The sequence below is a fragment of the Ixodes scapularis genome, unplaced genomic scaffold (assembly GCF_016920785.2).
Source record: "Ixodes scapularis isolate PalLabHiFi unplaced genomic scaffold, ASM1692078v2 PGA_scaffold3__209_contigs__length_174095766, whole genome shotgun sequence".
NCBI classification, from domain to species: domain Eukaryota; kingdom Metazoa; phylum Arthropoda; class Arachnida; order Ixodida; family Ixodidae; genus Ixodes; species Ixodes scapularis.
In genome coordinates, this window is record NW_024609868.1 from 5,360,285 (window position 1) to 5,379,170 (window position 18,886).

Sequence of the window (18,886 nt, forward strand, 5' to 3'; positions counted from 1 at the left end):
TTTCTGACGTTTTTGTGCCTGCTGAGTCCAAATATCACCAACCGTTTGACTCAAAATAATCCTTGAACGCGAAAAAAAGCGAAGAAATCAGACGCGATCGTTGCAGCGGCACGCCATTGGCTAGTGACGCGTGACGCGCCACTACGTCATAAAAGGACCATCTCGATTCTCGTTTGCTCCGTCGCTTGCGGAAGTAGCCGGGCGCCGGGTCTTCTGCTCTTGTAAATCGGGTTCTGCTTCTGATTTTTCGAAATCTTTCGGTGGATCCGAAAGAGGAATGTGTCCAGACGACCCTCGACGTGACAAAGTACGCGTTCCAGCCGTTGGCAAAGTAAAAAAATGACCCCCGCAGTAATAAACGCAGACACGAGGAACCGCTTGCGCGGACGCGACATGGCAGGCTTCATACCTCCAGGAACGTACTGACTGCTACTTATTGTAACCTAAAGCGTTGACAATAAACGGAGTGCTATTGAAGGGACGCCTCAAGCCGGATTAGCGTGACCCTCCCCAAAACGGTCGTCAGAGGACAAGAAGAATTCTGCACACATCGACCTTCGCGCTTGGCAGCCGCTGGACGCGTGAGCGTGCAGGCTGCATTGTTCATCAAGGCTGAAGTGGTTTGAAGGGATAGTATTCGCAACTCCAACGCCCTATTGGCGACGAGATCTTTGGGTGGCGCCGCCTCGCGGATGCTTTCTGTAACCTAGTCAGTAGGATGCTAGCAGACGACGCTATATGTAATCGTATGAGACATTTCTGTTAGTTTACATCAGGGACGATTGATAATTATTTTTAAAATCTTATGACGTGTCATGAGCTTTTGTGGGACTGAACGGCAGCCCCTCCTAAGCTCTCTTGATAGATACCAGCTTTAAGATGTTCGAGAGCAAGCCTAGAACTTGGTAGCGCGCGCGCAGTCCAACGCGGATGCGCGGTTGCGCTGGTAGTGCTTGCTGACTTTCTTTTGTTCTGGATTAAGCGTGTGGCAATTCTTTGTCTGTTAGTCCTGATTAGTTTAATCTAATTTTAATCTAGCAGCGTTAAGTTCGCATTCAGCAGGGCGTGAGGGGACAACTGTGCACGCGCGCGCAGTCCAACGCGGATGCGCGGTTGCGCTGGTAGTGCTTGCTGACTTTCTTTTGTTCTGGATTAAGCGTGTGGCGATTCTTTGTCTGTTAGTCCTGATTAGTTTAATCTAATTTTAATCTAGCAGCGTTAAGTTCGCATTCAGCAGGGCGTGAGGGGACAACTGTGCACGCGCGCGCAGTCCAACGCGGATGCGCGGTTGCGCTGGTAGTGCTTGCTGACTTTCTTTTGTTCTGGATTAAGCGTGTGGCGATTCTTTGTCTGTTAGTCCTGATTAGTTTAATCTAATTTTAATCTAGCAGCGTTAAGTTCGCATTCAGCAGGGCGTGAGGGGACAACTGTGCACGCGCGCGCAGTCCAACGCGGATGCGCGGTTGCGCTGGTAGTGCTTGCTGACTTTCTTTTGTTCTGGATTAAGCGTGTGGCGATTCTTTGTCTGTTAGTCCTGATTAGTTTAATCTAATTTTAATCTAGCAGCGTTAAGTTCGCATTCAGCAGGGCGTGAGGGGACAACTGTGCACGCGCGCGTTGTCGTTGTGGTATGGAGCTCGCCGATACCGACGCTTCCGTCCAAGGTAAGGAATTAGCACGGCTCTGCGGTTGTTTCCCAGCATTCGTACGGAACTGCGTGAACCAAGGGTACACGAAGTCACTTTCATCGAAGTGCTTACTACATACGCGAGAGCTTTTCGAGTTCGTCTTGCCCATTTTCAACTTGGTCAGCCACTCCTTTCTGACTTTCCTGTCGCGCGGATAATAATAAAAACTTGCACCCGTCTCACCGTGGTAGGTGTTGCACTGCGGTACCGAGCAGTATACCACCATCTCGGCGCTTCGACAACGCGTGAAACAACCTTTGTCGCGTCTAGAAAACTTAAAAAAGGAACGATCTCAACCACCCGAGCACCGAAGCGTAGCGCGGCCGACCTAGGAGGAGGCATCCACCAGTCCTACTGCTTACGTCACAAACGATGATGATGATAGCTGGAAAGCGCCCCCTATAGTTCGCACACGCCGCCAATAGGTGGCGGGGCGGTAGTTCCAAGATGGCGGAAGAGACGGGGATAGATTCTCCAGGATATCATGTGCGCCTGCTCGCTGACGCTGTTCAGCGCGCTAAAAATAATTTATTTGTCTACAAATGCGAAGCGGTTAGGGAGGGATCATAGTACAGGTGACGGAGATGCTGATGCACGTTAAGAAAACGAGCATGCTATTATTTGAAAGTTGCAGAAACCTCAAATTGCGAAACTTAGTGGTGGGCGACCGCGTTTTAGGCACCGGCCACGTTACTGCTGGTGGCAGAATATTTTCGAGGGTGATGAAGATATGTTTGCGCTTTGCCTGGCCATTAGTGCTCTAGAAAGAGAGCCGCGAACGGTGACCGTCAAGCTTCGGAAAAGCCGCGTTCACAGTATTGGTGTCTTTGCGTCACAGCCTCACAACTCGCTGCTGTCTCGGTTTTAGTGTATTGCAACACTTAATCAAACTGCTCTATGGTTATTGAAAGAAAGTTTGTTACCGCAGGCTACCGTGTGGTGTAGCATTACAACCGCAATCTCCCGCTGCGCCTTTGAAGCACAATTTTCAGTGCGCGCCAGGAGCGTTGCCGTGCTTATGAATAAAAAAAAATTTTGTAGTTCTATACACCCCTTGTCACATATACGACACTACAAAACTTCAGGTCGCCGTGCAGCCCACTTACGTGAAACTGATGGCCCCAACTTTTACGAGAGGCTTGATGATGACGCAATATAAGACATTAAACAGCTAAAGTACGAATCAAAGAGTGCCGAAAAAAAAAAGAAAAAAACGTGGTTTTGCAGGAAAGCCAAAAAACAAAAAACCTATTACTTTTTTTTTACAGTCATTTACTCTTACTTAAGCTATTTTAATAAGTTGCACAATTCGGCTATCAAGCCGATCGTGAAAGTTGGTAGCGCCGGTTGAACGGCAGTGCGCTGTACGTCCAACTGAAGTTTAGGGGTGTCGTACGCTAGGCAAAAACTGCCTATTAACATAATCGGCGTGTTTAGGGGTTTTATTTATTGCTCTATCAAAAAGAAATATTTTAATATAGCGTACATTTTTGTGCCGTGTTATTTGCGACATTGCGGTCCCTCTGGCCAAAACTGTGCGTTCTGAGCACTCGTCACGAACGGCTGGCTAACACAGACGCGCCTGAAATGCTTCGAGCATTTCTTTATTTGCTTTGTAATTACCTGAAAGCAAGTACGGGTATTCTGTCTTTTTAAAGTGCTTGGAATAAATGGTCATGTTCCTTGTAACGGCCTTGAAATGCGAACCCATTCCCGATTTGTATTGCTCGACATACCGTTGCGCGACGAGTTTTCTCCTACTTATGGCAAAGAATAGACTTTCCGTAGACCTTACTATAGAGTTTTTCATTATTAGTGGGAGCGTTTTCCGTCACGTTGAGCACAGATTGAGCTGGCGGCCATGCACAAGACCAGAAATCCGCAGCGTATGCGATACACAAAAAAATCCGTAATGAAATTAGACATCCCGGTCCTTCGTGCGAGGCTGTTGCAAGGCGGAGCACAGAAATTCCTTTTTCAACGCGCTCACTTTTTTCGTTAAAACGGCTTCACGCATCAAGGCCGACAGTCCCTGCCACCGCTTCCGCGCCGCCGCCGCCGCTGCCGTCCCCGCTCCTCTGGTTCTCCGTTCGTCCGCGGGAGGGCGAGCGGCGCGCTGGAGTTGCGAGACTTCTTTCAAAACCGACGCGCCCCATCGCAGCGAAATACCACGCAGTGCACTCTGGGAACTAGTTGGCCGCTCAGTTTCGGTTTCGATTGAGCAGCTTCATCTCATGCTATCACGCCGCGACCGAACGCGCTGCTTGCGTTTTCGATTATCTGACTTTTCACGAACGTACAATACGCTCATTCTCGAGCGATACAAAACGAAGACCGGGGCACTTTTCTTGGTTCCCGAAACACCGGATATTATGAGTGCGTATGCAAACGTAGTAAGGCGTGGCTTAGTCACCTCACCCAACGAGTGCATCTTTGAGTTCAATTTCAATAATCCCGTCTAGTACCAGTGAACTAGAACTGAAATTTGTTCACCTGGAGCCTTTCACCAATTTTTTTGCCAAACGTCCGCTTCTTGTTACTTCATTGGGCAAAAAGCAAGCCGCATTCTCACAGGAGTATCAAAGTTGAGCCCAGCGTTGACGCATGAACTTTTAAGGAAACGCAATAAATTCGACCTCGCTACTCCACAAAAGTTACTATGATGTCTTCCTCGTGTCATCATATATCTCCCACTCAAATTTTATGCAGATAGAAGATTCAGTTTTTGCAAACGCTGAGATCGGCTAGCTACGACGGAGGCCCTAACAAGCGTCCCCTACTCCTCGCTAAGCCTTTTTGGACGAGCTTTTACTGACGCCCAAGACCTGTGCCTGAACGGTGTGTCTGAAATTATCTCGACATACTCAGGCAGGAAGAAAGCAAATACATAACAAATATAATGGCCATTAACAACTGTCAAACGCGCTTTGAATAATTTCGTTCGTTTGGCGCACCGCATAGGGGTTCTTGCCCGTCCGGCGCACTCCCGGCGAACTGTGCGACATTCTTCACACAAGTGCTCGACCTTTCCTTACTTAAAATGGTATGTATGTGCGAATGTGCCTATATGATTGCAGGATCACTTTATGCGCGCACGCCATGTTGAACATTAATGGAATGCAAGCGGGTGGGGACCTCACTTCGTGCAGTGCTGCGGGTCAGTACAGATAAGAGATTAGAAGTGTGTTAAAATTGAGCTTTTCAATGGCGCCTCCGAGTTTTACCTCACGTACTCAGGCGTATTAAGAAAAACAGTAATTGCAAAAAGTGATTTTTCGTCTATGGACGCACGAAAGAAACAAACTTCCTGATCAACAACACTAATGTAAAGGCGTGAGCTCGATGTATGCATACTTATTGGTTGCTACAGCTTGTTACATAGGCAAGATACATAGGCTCGGGGATCTTGCTACATAGGCAAGATCCCCGAGCTTCGCAGCGTCGAGATTCCCAGCACTGGCTCGTCCACATACCTCGATTGGAACGCTAACAGAAAGGCTCAAGTACAAAAATACAACAAGCATGAGTTAAGACAAACTATACGACTCGGGCTTGTCTAAAGCTTCAAGGTCTGGCCATTTAGGTTAGTTTAGAGACCACAAATGACGCTCTCGGGACCAGAAAACATGAGATAACGGCCGTTAATAGTCCACGCCCTGTGTATAATCTTTTGTCGACGAGTCAATCGAAACCGAAACCATGCCACCCTCCTCCCTGGCTGGCCAACTAGTTCCCAGAGTGCAACGCGCGCCGTGTTGCATGCAGGGCTTTATGGAAGTAGTCTATTGACTTCGGGCGACGGGAGAGCTTCCCCTGAGATGAGACGGGTGATAAGATATTGTCGCCGTTCTGCCACCGGCATGTCCTTGCGCACAATGTGAATAACTGTGCAGAAGGTCCATCCTTGTGATAGCGGTACCCTCTGCTGCGTTTAGTTTATTTGCTACAAACTATTACGCCATTATAGCTTTAGAATGAGCGGAGATGTGCGCCCGGCAGCCCTTAATTTGATGTCGAAATCGTGAAAGCTTCCTGGGCCTCTACATTCGCATACTTCTACCAAGATTTGTTGACTACATCACACCACCACCAAGTATTATCATCGTCCGATCGCATTTCTACGACACAAAGAATTGTTGCGTGACACAAACTTTATACGGAAAACATAGCCTAACTTGTAACAAAAGAACTCAATTCAGAACAGAAGGTCACATGCTTTGTATATCCACAAAGCTCTCCTGAAGAGAATATGAACCTTTGGAAGGAAAATTTAACAAATTTTATGTTTACGTTTAAAAAATATGTGACCTCAAATAATATCAGCAACTGTAAAAAAAAGTTTATGCTAAAACAAGTTGCACCGTGAAAGTCGAATTACGAATTGCATGACCACTTTTTAGAGGAAGCCCTCCTCTTCCAAGTGAGTGGGTAGCCGAGTAGATTAAAAGCAAAAGAGAATAATCTTGGGCTACCCAAGATTGTTTTCTTTTGTTTCCCAGATTTTCCGGACCGGAGTCGGTCCGGAAAATATGGTCACTTCAACATTGTCAATATAAGAAACCAACACTAAAACACTAATATAAGGTGCTTAACACAAGAGAGTCAGTAGAAACCCGCTATTCGGCTAAATGATCGCGGCTTTTCTAGCACACTGCACAATTCTAATAACGTAATAGCTTTTTTTTATAAAACAGTCGACCTACAATTCGTACCTAGTTACGTTTTCTCTGTGCTTGTGACTTTTAAAATGACTTCTTACCTTCAAAGATGGTCGGCAAAGCGTCGGGTTCAGGCGAGCCTTCTTCAGACCAAATCAAAACCCGTACGTACATAGTTTTCTTACGCGCCGTCCGAAACACGTTTCGAACAAAAAACGGTGCACTTGCTGACACCCACCCACCCATTTAAAATCTCGGTGACGAAGTGGAAAAGACGGTGTGCGGGAAGAACAACCGCGACGAGCGTTGTTCGTGAAAGCTGGCGGCTACACATGAGTACGGCATCGTGCAACAGCACGAGTCAGTTGGTTCGTTGCTACGAGAATTCTGCAAACAAGTGAACAAACAAGAGAACAATCAACACGCCAGGCGATTGAGTCAATAGCATGACCGGTCAACGGATAAAAGCAAGCGCTATGCAGCGGCAGAACGACGACGGCTCGAAAAGACACTAGAGCAGCCTACGAGGAAAGCGCGGCCAGCCGCAGCGGGGTCCCCCAGCCGGTCCTTTTGTGACGTCAGCTGACGGGCTTCCTCCTCTCTTCCCTTTCCCTCTGCTTCGGAGAGGCGTGGCTTCGGCGCTACTTGGAAGGAGCTTTTCCGGTTAATCCGCGCAGAAAATGACCAAACGAATACTATATTCGTGATGGCTGAGGTCTCATTAACTGGGCTCAGGCGTTTTTTCTCATATTTAAAACCGCTTCAGCTTCCCTTTAATATGTGTGAACGGTGTAGCCGGGAATCACGAACACACAAAAACGACGAGCACCGGATGGATGGATGGATAGATATCGATGGCTGTACCCTCTGTAATGGGCGGGTAGCTTGCGCCACCTAGCCTAAGTCTAAAAAAACAAACACATGATTCCTCCCTCCCTTCTAAACCAATTTTCTCCCCTAACTATCACTAGGAAGTGTGGGATATCACCAGGATGACCTTCGGGGAATAGGGCAAAAAAAACTGAAAACATCACCCCCCTCCTCTTTCTTCCCCCCCCCCCCCCCCCCCCCCCCCCCCCCCTTAGCGAGGGAGTCGCCAATTTCCTTTGGTCAAACCTTGTCGGCGTTACCCCAGCATTGGACCCGCTGGGAGACAGGGTCGAGACTTTGGGTCTTACCATATGTTTCGGCATCGTCATTCGCTGAGCTGCCTTGTTAAGTTGCGGTGATTGGCTCTACGAGTGTTGTGCGGGAAAGTAGACGCACGAACTTTTTTAAGAGTTCATCGCTGTGGAGAAAACCCCCTGAGGTAAGCGAGGGAGGTAGATGCGTAAAAATTAGGTGCAAACAAAAACCTCAAAGTTTAGAATAGCTTGTGAGTGTTATTGTTTGTTGACTGACAAAAGGCACCGACATTCCAGGCCTCACCAAATTTTGAAGACACACATTTAAAATGTTACACAGTGCAAGATAATTGATAGATTCAAATCCTGGAAGCTTATTATTAAGTTCTAAAAGAAATTCAGAATTTGACATGTTACTTTTCGAATTGGTTAGAAAATAGGGATTAGCTATCCGTACGGAAGATTGAGGAGATTATGTTATTAAAGAGTATCATTGCGTGAAGTAAGGTTAACGATACTAGCGAACGAATCTATGGTGTCTTAACGGATGCTTTTAGAAAAAAAAAAAGCTCGATTGTATCATTACTTTGATTATTAATAAAATCCTGACAGATGGGAAGCACAATGGGTTAATTTTTGATTGGAGGAAGGAATTCATTTATTTTCTTCATTTGCAAAAGGTGATGAACTAGTCCTCCTGTTTGCCCACTTTTGTTTTAGTTCTTTGAGGTCGCAATATGTATTCTTGTGTTAATATGTTATTTGCTTCACAATTCATTTCTTTTACTATCCTATACAGCACCACCTCACCCACATGGGGGCGTGCAGCGTGGCGGCGGGCATGACACGAACACTTACGGAGTAGGCGAAGATCCATACGGGATCGGCAGCTCCGCTAAAAGCCCGCAACTAAGGAGTTGCAAGTTTCCAGAACGTGAAATTCGATTGTATGCGGCCAATGGAAACGTCCGCGTTCTTCCGAACGAGAACGTCACCCATGGTACGGTGCTTCGCTTCCACTGCAGGCCCCTGGGCGAAACAAGGCTCGAGGGGAACGAATCGTCCCAGTGCATGAACGGCAGGTGGAGCAACCAGGTGCCGCGCTGCTTGAAACCACACGAATTGAAAGTTGTGATTCGCCTTAAGGATACCGAAGGGACAGCCGTGAGTCCGGACGGATACCTTTACATCAAGCCTCGATCTGAAGTGGAGATGGAATGCGAAAGCTACTATTATCCTCCGCGATTGGAGATGATTGAGCCGGTATCCTCCTGGAAGATGGGAGGTGAGTCCACTTTGTTGAAGTTTCATTTAGATATCGTATATAGGAAGCTCCTCCATACGCCTAGCTTTAAAAAAGAAAAAAAGAAAAGGACTGTTGGAACAGCGCATTGCAAACTAGAAAAAAGTACCTTAAGTTTTCAATCAAAAGCAACTAGTCTGTTAGGTAAAACCATGATTGCTTTAAATCATGGTACAAAACTGACTGCCCGAAAAGACTCATGAATGTAAATAAATAAATATATAAATACATAAAAATTCAATCAATCATTTCAGTATAGGACTTGCTACTTTTACGTGTCTGAAATGAATATGTATAATTACTTTATTCCAAGTAAAACAACGAATAGTTTTTATTAAATATTTCACTGCAAAATAAGTACTGAATGAAAATTAAACCAGGAATTTCAAACACGTGCTCTTTAAAATCTTCAATCCTTGGTTTAAAAACTTAGACTAAAGGTCTGGAGATATTTAGTGGCATACGCCCTAATATTCGCATATTAACTAAAGTGATTTGATATTACTTTTGCCTGATACATATAAAAATGTGAACGCTTTTGTATTTTTGGAGCATTGCAATCCAAGTGTCGCTTCAAATGTGACATATTAATTAGCAGCATTGTGTTTTCAATAGCGACTGGTCCTTCGCTGTATTAGTTTCATTCCTCAGAAACGCATTATTTTGTCGCTGAACAAAAATACTGAACTACAGTCCATTGCCGAGTCTTCTTTACTAGAACAGAAAACGTTGATTTAACGTCGTCTAGTATTTGCGAGGTAAAACTATCAATGTTACTGTAACTAACGTACTGGATGATGTGAAAAAGCGCAAATGATTAGGAAGAGAAGAAGAAGATAGCACAGAGCGCTTACTTACAACAAAAAATAAAAAAAAGAAACAGCGTCCACAGGAGAGACACGGAAAAGGGCTTATTGTAGAAGAAAGATTAAGATTAACTGATGGGCTAGTTGGTTAAACATGTCCTATCCCCTTCTTCTCTTCTTAATCATGAGCGATTTTTCACACCATGTTTAACTAACTAGCCCACCAGTTAATCTTAATAACTTACTGGATACGGAAATCATGCAATCAACGATTAGAAGCAATCGGAGACGGGCAGTATTTCAAATAGAAGTATTTGCAGTACGTGTTTAACATATACTTTCTGCATTGTGTATTTCGTATTTAAATACGAAAATTTACATTAATCAATTCATACGAAAACAATCGACAATCACATTAAAATGTGGTTGTCGATTGTATGTAAATACAAAATTTATGTATTTGAAATACTCACTCGTATTTCCAATACCGAATACAATTTTAGTAACTGGTTTTTGCAAATAAATTGTCGCAACGAAGAGTTGACACTCTTCGTTGCGACAATAAATATTGAATAAAGTAAGTAAGAAAAAAACAAGGAGTGAGCGAAAGGGGTATCATGCTTTTATTTTTTAAATGCCATATTAACAAAAGGCTGCCTGAAAAGGCTTTGTTGTTTCACTTAAACTTTAAAATTAAATATACTCTGAATATATCTTTATGTTGCACCCGCCTAAGATACACGATGGATACACGATGGAACCAGAAGTAAACAAAGGGGCTGGCCCCGCCCCTTGTTTATTAGGGGGGCGGGGGGCCAGTCTCGACCCATCACAGAGCCGCAGGGCGGGGCCTCTTCCCTCTCTCCCATCCCAGGGACCAATGACAGAACATGTAGTAGTAATCAATCAATCAATACGAAAAGATGTGTTTCCGATAACGACATGTTCCCGATATATGTTTCCGATATCGGGGTGTCTGGTTCCTGACATCGATGCTATCTATGGAATCGATGCGGGCGTCTTTCTCACATCGATCCTATCTATTCGGATATCTAAATGGCCAACTGCGCGCCCGCCGAAGGAGTCGCGACCGACCGGCAATCCTATCCTAACCTATTCAGATATCTGTTTCTGATATCTGAAAAAAGCTTTGACTTGCGATAATCGATAATTGATCAGTAAATTTATTATCGACCAATAGTTGACCATCGGTCGATAGTCGCAGTGCCACGCAGTTGTCACGTGAGAACCACGTGAAAACTTTTAATTACTCCGAAAAAGGCTTTTAAAATACTTTCGGCTGGGCCGGTTTCGAACCAGCGACCTTTCGTTCAGTAGCCCGACGCGGTACCTCTGCGCCACAAAGGGAAGTGAATATTTCATATTTAGACTTTGTGTGCAATCGTGGGTAGTGCTAGGGTTCGCCGCTCTCTTACGCTCTGTCAAGTTCAGTTTATAGTTGGTGATGCTTCCACAAGGTGGCGCTTGAGGTCGCCGTCGCCACACCAATCAGCGTACCTACCTCGTTGACTCGTGGGAAAGTGTGGGGACACGCCGCTGGATGGCGCCTTGTGCAGTGTGGTTGGTGATATTCCCACAAGATGTCGCGAGTCGTACGGCTAATCGCGTCATGTGTGCGGTGTCGCCACACCAATCAGCCTAAGGCCTTTTCTCTCTTTATATATATATATATATATATATCTTCTCCATAAAGACTCCGCACATTAGTTATGGAAGTGACACGACCGATCGTCATGCATCAAATAGCTGCCATCGTGCTTTCACTGCCAATCATCTACATTATTGTCTTTGGACTTGCCATGTCTCTACCAAACCCTTACGGCCACTGCACACTCGAGACAAGTTTGACGTAAGACATCAAGGTTCATCGATGTTCAGACTCTGTTTTGGCAATACGTGCCTGGATGAAAGTGTACTATCCCGAGAAAATTGTCGTAAACTTGGACAAAAATCAGACTCAGAACCTAAAACGATGTCTTCACGAGGCCGACGTTCGTGTCTTGCGAAAACATGACCTACAGCGCGAAGACACTTGCAATATAAGTGAGTCGATGTATCTTCGTCGATGTCCATTCAATGTGTATCAAATTAGACGAGTGTTCGGTGGTAAACCCTCGATGTATGGGATAAATTTAGATCACGAGGCAACATTGCGTCTCTTGGACTTTTTGAATAAAGAGTAATAAAACACTCTACGTGTGTGTGTGTCTCAAACAAATCTGCAGAGCCTATTGAAAAGACTCATTGCAGTGTGAAGAACAACATCGTATACATATCTTTTTTTTATTTAGTTTATTTTTCAAAATCACCTGCCCTAACCCAACTGTTGTGAGAGGAATCATAGCCTCTCCATTTCACAAGGTATTGGAGATCAGGCGCACGTCGTTTTCTCAAAATACTCTCGATGATCCTGGCCTTGTTTTCGGGGTTGGAAACACGTTGCAACTCAGCTTCGTAGAAGGAACCGAGAACGAGCTCTTTTCTCACCATGTCGACGAGGTAATATGTTCTGGGAATACCTAGTCGAATTCTGTCGACGATAAATACCTCATCTGTGAAAGACTGTTTCTACTTTTTTAAAAGAAGGTTTCGTTCTTTGGATATGCGGACATGGTCCCCGATCCGAAATTTCGGTTTCTTGGGTGCTCCCGACGGAGGAGGGAAAAGATGAAGAAAGAAATCTGTCTGATTCTCCTCGGTGACGTCGATGGGTCGAGCACCCAGCGTTCGGTGGTAGCTGTGGTTGTAGGATTTTACAATTTTGGGAAGGATCTCTATTAACCGCCTCGTTCTTGCATACTCAAAGTATTTATAGATCCGACTCATAATGTTTTTTTGCACGCGTTCTACTATGGAAGCCTTTTGTTTTGAAAACACAGAATACAATTTAACTCCCTTCTTATTCAGATAGGACACGACTAATTTCCCGTAAAACTCACGGCCGTGGTCCGTGCATAGAAGCCTACTTTTCTTCACCCTACGAAAGACGATTTTAAGCTCTCTCACGACCTCTTCTCCCGTCTTTCGAGCGATCGGAACGGTGGAGAAAAATCGAGAAAACGTATCACAAACAAAATGTATCTTTTTCCATCATTATATTTGGCAATTTTTTGGATTTCCACAAGGTCCACCTGATAGACGTCTCGAAGTCCCAGGGACAGCGTTTTGCGGTATAGACGAGGGCGTTTGGTTTCCCTAAACAAGGTGTAAGCGTCTGATCCCTCTAAAACCTTTTCCGCCGTTCTTCGTCCCGTATGTCTGGCAAGTCTATTGACTCCACCGAAGGATGCGGGATGGGCTGCTCTGTAGTAGACCGCTTTGCTTTCCTTCTCTGACGACGGCATCTCGACTTCCGCCGGTAAGACTGAGCGCGAAAGGCTGACAGGTCCAGGAAGTTATTAATTACGGCGGAAACTGCACCTCTCACCCAGGAAGGTTGTCTATTGTAGAGCTCGTAGCGTAGTAGATCGATTATGTTGGATTCCTCGATCCTCTTTCCGTGAACAACCAACTTTCCATCGGGGGTGTAGGCAATCACCGACGAAATGCTCTCCAAGAGCCCCTGTACCTTCTTTCTTTGACGCGGAGGAAATGAGGAAAAAATTAGCTCGTCGTTGAAGTAATCTTCGTCTAAAATATCTTCCATGCCTTATCGAGCACTCGTTTAGATGTCAGTGGAGCAGGATCAGCACAGGCATCTGCAGCAGCAACAGCGAAGGTCGAAGGTGAGTGCTGCGATGATGATGATTCTTGCTGCTCCGAGGAACGCTTCGGCGAAATGTTCGGAGAGGTGGATCGTCGAGATAGAAGTCTGCACTGGAGACCGTAACACAAACAACGACTTCTTTGTGACTGCACTGGAACTGCTCATCGACCTGATTGTGTTCGGAAAGTTCCCTCCCTACGAAGTGGACCCAGTTGTGTTCCGTGTAGTGTCCCGCGTGTACGAGCACTACGAGGGAAAGTACAAGGAGTGGCCATCGCACGAGGGTCCTTTCACATTCTTGTCGGGATGGGTGAGCAAGGTGATGTCCAGAGTGAGCGAAGCGGAAACCACGGACGTGGTGGAGTTCCTCTCGGACACGGTGCATACCATCAAGCGGTCATTGCGGTGCAAGTATCACAACGAAGCAACCTACGTGCATCGGCTGGCCGCGGATGTTCTTCGATACAGGCTGGTCACTGCGGATAGTGTGGACTCGTGGAAATAAATTACCATCTTAATTTATCTGTCTTTCAATTTGTCCGATAGAAAAGATCGGGCCTCGCTATCGGTCCGGTCAGTCTGGTGTTGACCGAGTGCACGATCGGTCCTTAGAATGAGCGATCAATTTTATGTGAACCTTTTCTCCAATGCCTCCAGTGAAATATTTCACGATAATACTTTAAGTAAGTTTAAGGTACAGCTGTCCCAACCTATCCTTTTAAATGAACCGTATGAGGTCGCCCTAGAGGAATTAAATTTTCCATTTAGCATCAAGAATGTGACGAGGCCATCTAACGAGATCTATTTGGTCAGACCAACGGACGCTGGGCAAGTGGAATCCAGTAAAAAGATTTGAATCCCCGCAAAAGAAGACGTCCTCTCGTTGTTGAGAAGTGGGTTGATAGAATTGTTCGGTCCCAAAGGGAGCCTCGATCGAAAAGAAAGCTTTTATTCCATAACCTTCCAGAGAAACAACGCTTTGCACATGTCGTCTCTCTTAGCCAAAAAAACTTGGCTTTTCAGAGCAAATATTTGGTATAGGTCAGTCTATGGAAGGCCGTCCCGTAGAGGAATTGACGTTCGATAAAGAGGTTGAGAAAGAGCTGACAAGAGTTAAACACGTCATGACACGGGACCGTATTGAGATCCTCGAGGGCTTTTACGAATCGGCAGAACACCTCATTGATGCGATAAACAGTGCGTACCAATCTACACTCAAACTCCCTCCCTCAAAAATGCTGCTTCGTCATAGCCTCTACATAAAACTCGTAGCGTTGCAGTTGCATCACACTGGATATATATTGATCAATCAGCACTTGTCACACATGCTTGGATTTGGTGAAAAGACCGCGTATACCTCCTTTACCGTGGCAGATCGTGAAGTCATATTATATCCAAATAATTACATTTTTACGTATTGCGATATCATAGAAGCGGAACACGTTGGTGATGTGAAAGCCCCTCGTTTCAGAGTCGTACCTTTCGTGGTGACCAAGCGAAATGAGATGATATCGTATTCATTCAATTTGTTACAATATGAGAGGGTGATCGTAAAAGAAGTCAACACCATTTGGCTGGAGCTCGTTGGTGCGAAAGGAACTTACATTCCATTTCTAGACGGATCCGGTCGTGTCGCAGCAACCCTGAATTTTAGAAAATGCACGTAAAGTCTGCACCGTGCTGTGTGGACCATTTTTCCGGTTTTGGAGAGAAACATTTGCCGCATTTTGTGTCCGGGCCTTTGTTCCAAGTGGGGAGCGGTCTGCTGTCCGACATATATCAAAGAATATCGCCGGTGTTTACAAAAAGAGTAGCTCCGTACCTCGGTCGAAAACTCGTGGCCACCGGCAGAGACGTAGCAGAGCGCGTCAGACAAGGTTCCTCACTTCGGGATGCCCTCAAAAAAGGAATTGGCAAGACGTATCGAAACACGAGGGACGAGCTTCTGCAAAAGCTCTCCGGTGCGGGTCATAAAAGAAAGAAGACCGAGAAACCTTCCTCAGTCTGCCCACGAGAAAAGAGACGGAAGGTTCTAGACTTTTTTGATATCTAGAGAATGTCTAGCGGTATCTTTACCCTCCACGAACGATCCTGTTTGTGTACAACCGGCGAACTAGCACTTTTCTCGCTGCCGCCTACTTCGTTTGCCCTGGAAAAATCGGAATATCTTGAGTTCTTTCCCGTCGCTAGTGCAACCTCCACGTCCGTTTTGAAATTTCACGTCCCTTCTTTGGGTCCACACTTTTACGATTTGAAATCGAGCTTCCTTCACATTCAATCTAAAATCGTTCGAGCTAATGGCGATCCTGCGAGCACTGTTGCACTCGACGGGTCGGTTACGAACGATAAAGTGATTCCGGTTCAGTCCTTTGGAAGCTCCCTCTTTCAATACCTACACGTTTATCTGAATCAAACTCTTGTCAGCCAGTACGAAAACTATGCCTATCGTTCATATCTTGATATTCTGCTTAATGCAAACCAGGTAAGTAGAGATCATTCTCTTTCTGCGATGCTCTACGAAAAATACCCAGTCAATACACCGGAAAAGCTGGAGATTACGCCGGATGCCAAGGGACGTGCCGCTCGCTTCAAGCGTACCGAGGGATCTACCCTTTGCGACCTGTTCTGTCCGATATTCAGCGAAATTTGTCAGCAAGAAAAGCTCCTACTTAATGGCGTGGACATCCGCATCGTGCTGCGACAAAATACCGAAGATTTCAGACTCTTGGCTGCTTCGACGATTCAACAAAAGCACATCGTTCAGCTTCCTCGCATCGTTCTGTACTTTCGACGAGTCCAAGTGGCCCCGACAGTTCTTGTCGGAATCGAAAGGCGACTGCAATCTACTCACGCATCATACCTGTTACGTGGAGTGGAGATCAAAACCAGAACCGCTTCTCCCGGTGTGTCACATATCGTTCTCGACGACCTCTATCCTCATCGGGTTCCATCTAAGCTCGTCATCGCGTTCGTAAAGAGTGAATCGTTTCAGAGAAGTCGCAAACACGACCCCTTCAAATTTGAACACTTCAATCTGAAAACGGCCGTACTAGACGTTGGTGGGTCTCAGCAGACGGAAAATTTAGATTTTAATCAGGATCTTTATATGAAGGCCTATATGAACTTCCTGCATCGACTCAATCGAAAAGACGTTCCGTTCTCTGAAGGTGCTTTCTCAAAAGACTCTTTTCTTCTCTACTACACTTTGACTCCCGACAGGGAAGAGCAGAGTTTACGTCCGATCCTCACAGCCAATGTGAGACTCACCATGACTTTCAAACAAGACCTAAATAAGGCAGTCACGATCCTGTTCATGTCAGAAACACCACGCGTTTTGGAAATTGACAAGGAGAGACGGGTCAGGATCGCTAATTGAAAAAATGGAAGAACATGAATTTTATTCGATGTTTGCAGGCAACCAGTGTACGCGACCCTGGTTTCGCAGTACTTTTTCTTGCGACGAGATTGGCCAGGAGAGAACAAGCCAGGGTCTTTACGTACTTAACACGGCACCGAGGTCATCTTCCGGCGAACACTGGGTTCTTTTTTTCATATCTCCAAAGGACAATTCGATTAGTTATTTTGACAGTTTTGGTATAATTCCAATACACGAAGAATTTTACGACTTTATCGGAAATGTTTCCAGCTTCTTCTTCAACAAAAAGAGAATTCAAGGATTCAAGTCAAATACGTGTGGACTTTACTGTCTATACGTCGGCGCTCTCCTGTGTTGTGGTGTATCACTCCGCGAATGCACCAAGACGTTCTCGCCAACCGATCATCGATGGAACGATCGCTTGATATCTGTACTTGTGCGGAAACAATTTCCATCTCCCAAGTTAGAGCTATCCTGCTGCAGCGTTTTGTAATCTCTTTTCAGTCAAATAAAAACAAACACAAAAAGTAAAGCATGAATCGTTTTATTGCATGCATTCATACGCATCGAAAACGCTATACGTAAAAAACAGACATGAATACACACTTACAATATAACATATTATAAGAATACATCAACATAATAACATTTTATCGTGGGGACGGCGATTTCAAGGAGTTAAGCTTGTCCAGGAGGTTCTCCATCATTGGGTCGGCGGTGGCGGCAGTGGGCTCCCGTAATAAAAATGTACGTTAAAAAACAAAATAAACGCGTTTCAAATATTTTTTCCCCTCACCTCACGTGTAGTGGCACGCTCTGAAGAAACAATGAACGCCCGTCAGTTTTATAGCAACCTGTTTACGAAACGATTGGCACCGCGAGACATGTTTGGAAGTGACAGCCTCCACAATCGCGAATTTGACACCGTGCATCGTATTAGGTTTCTGTAGTTTTCGCTCTTCGATTTAGGGCAATCTGTTTACGATCTGACGAACGCTGCGCGTGTTAAGTGGGAATTCGACACCAGGGTCGGTTGCTTCTGAGTTTATGGTTATGATAAGCCAGTGCGAGAAAGCTGGCGGGTCATCTCATCGTGTATTTTTGTAAGGAAAGTGGTAAATGTATCCGGCGTATATAGAAAGGTGTAGATACTCTGCCTTTCACATTTGCAAACCGGCCGTCATGACGGTCGTTCTCAATACGTTCCAATTTGAGACGCCCGCGTCTGTAACAATGATTGGTTCTTCGAAATCAGGCAAAAGCACGTATATTCGTAAATTGTTGCATTATAGACAGGAAATGTTTGATAAGAAGTTGGACGCCATTTTCTACGTGTACGTTTACGAGCAACCGTTTTTTAAAGATCACCCGGACGTTGTGTTCACTAAGGACATTCCGCAAAATTTGGATCCCGAAACAAACTCGCTAATTATATTCGACGACTTTTTCTCGAATAGGACAAAACTGAAGGAGATATGCGAGTATTTCATAGGCGCTGCTCACCACTAACGCCTCCGTCATTTTCATTACTCAGAACATGTTCCACCAAGATTCATACTTTCGAACAATCAGCTTAAATTCTACGGCTCTAATGATATTCCGATCGGTGAGGATTGTCGATCAACTCCAGGTACTATCTCGACAGCTCTTTGGAGGGAAGAGAGGGCATGTCCTTCCGCGTATATATTCGGACGCGTGTAAAACACCATTCAGTTACGTCCTTATCGACCTGTCGCAAACTTGCCCCGATAATTTCCCCGTGAGAACAAGGATCTTGCCGGACGAGGGACCAGAAGTCTTCTAGGACACTTCCTCATGAATCGTTTGAAGGGACATGCACGGTTTTTGCACCTCTTGTCCAAAGCTAAATCGTCTAGACAAAGAGATGTCCTTCTTCGTGACGTCAAAAAGGGACATCTAAATATTGTCACGAATTAAGGCGACGAGAAGGCGAAAAGTGAACTGAAAAGAGGGGTTTAATGGGCGAACTTGTGCCAACCAAAAATAAGTAACGAAAGAGCGTCGAAGCAGCAGAAAAGCAGGCGGCGATTCGGCGACGAATCAGAGCGCGAGCGAGACTGAGACTGACTCGACAAGGTCGCGGGAGCTGCTTATCTACCCTGCGTCACTATCTCGAAAGTTCGGCAAAGAAGGTTCGAGCAGCGCGCGCTCGGGGCGAGGATGAACTGGCACTTTCGAGAATA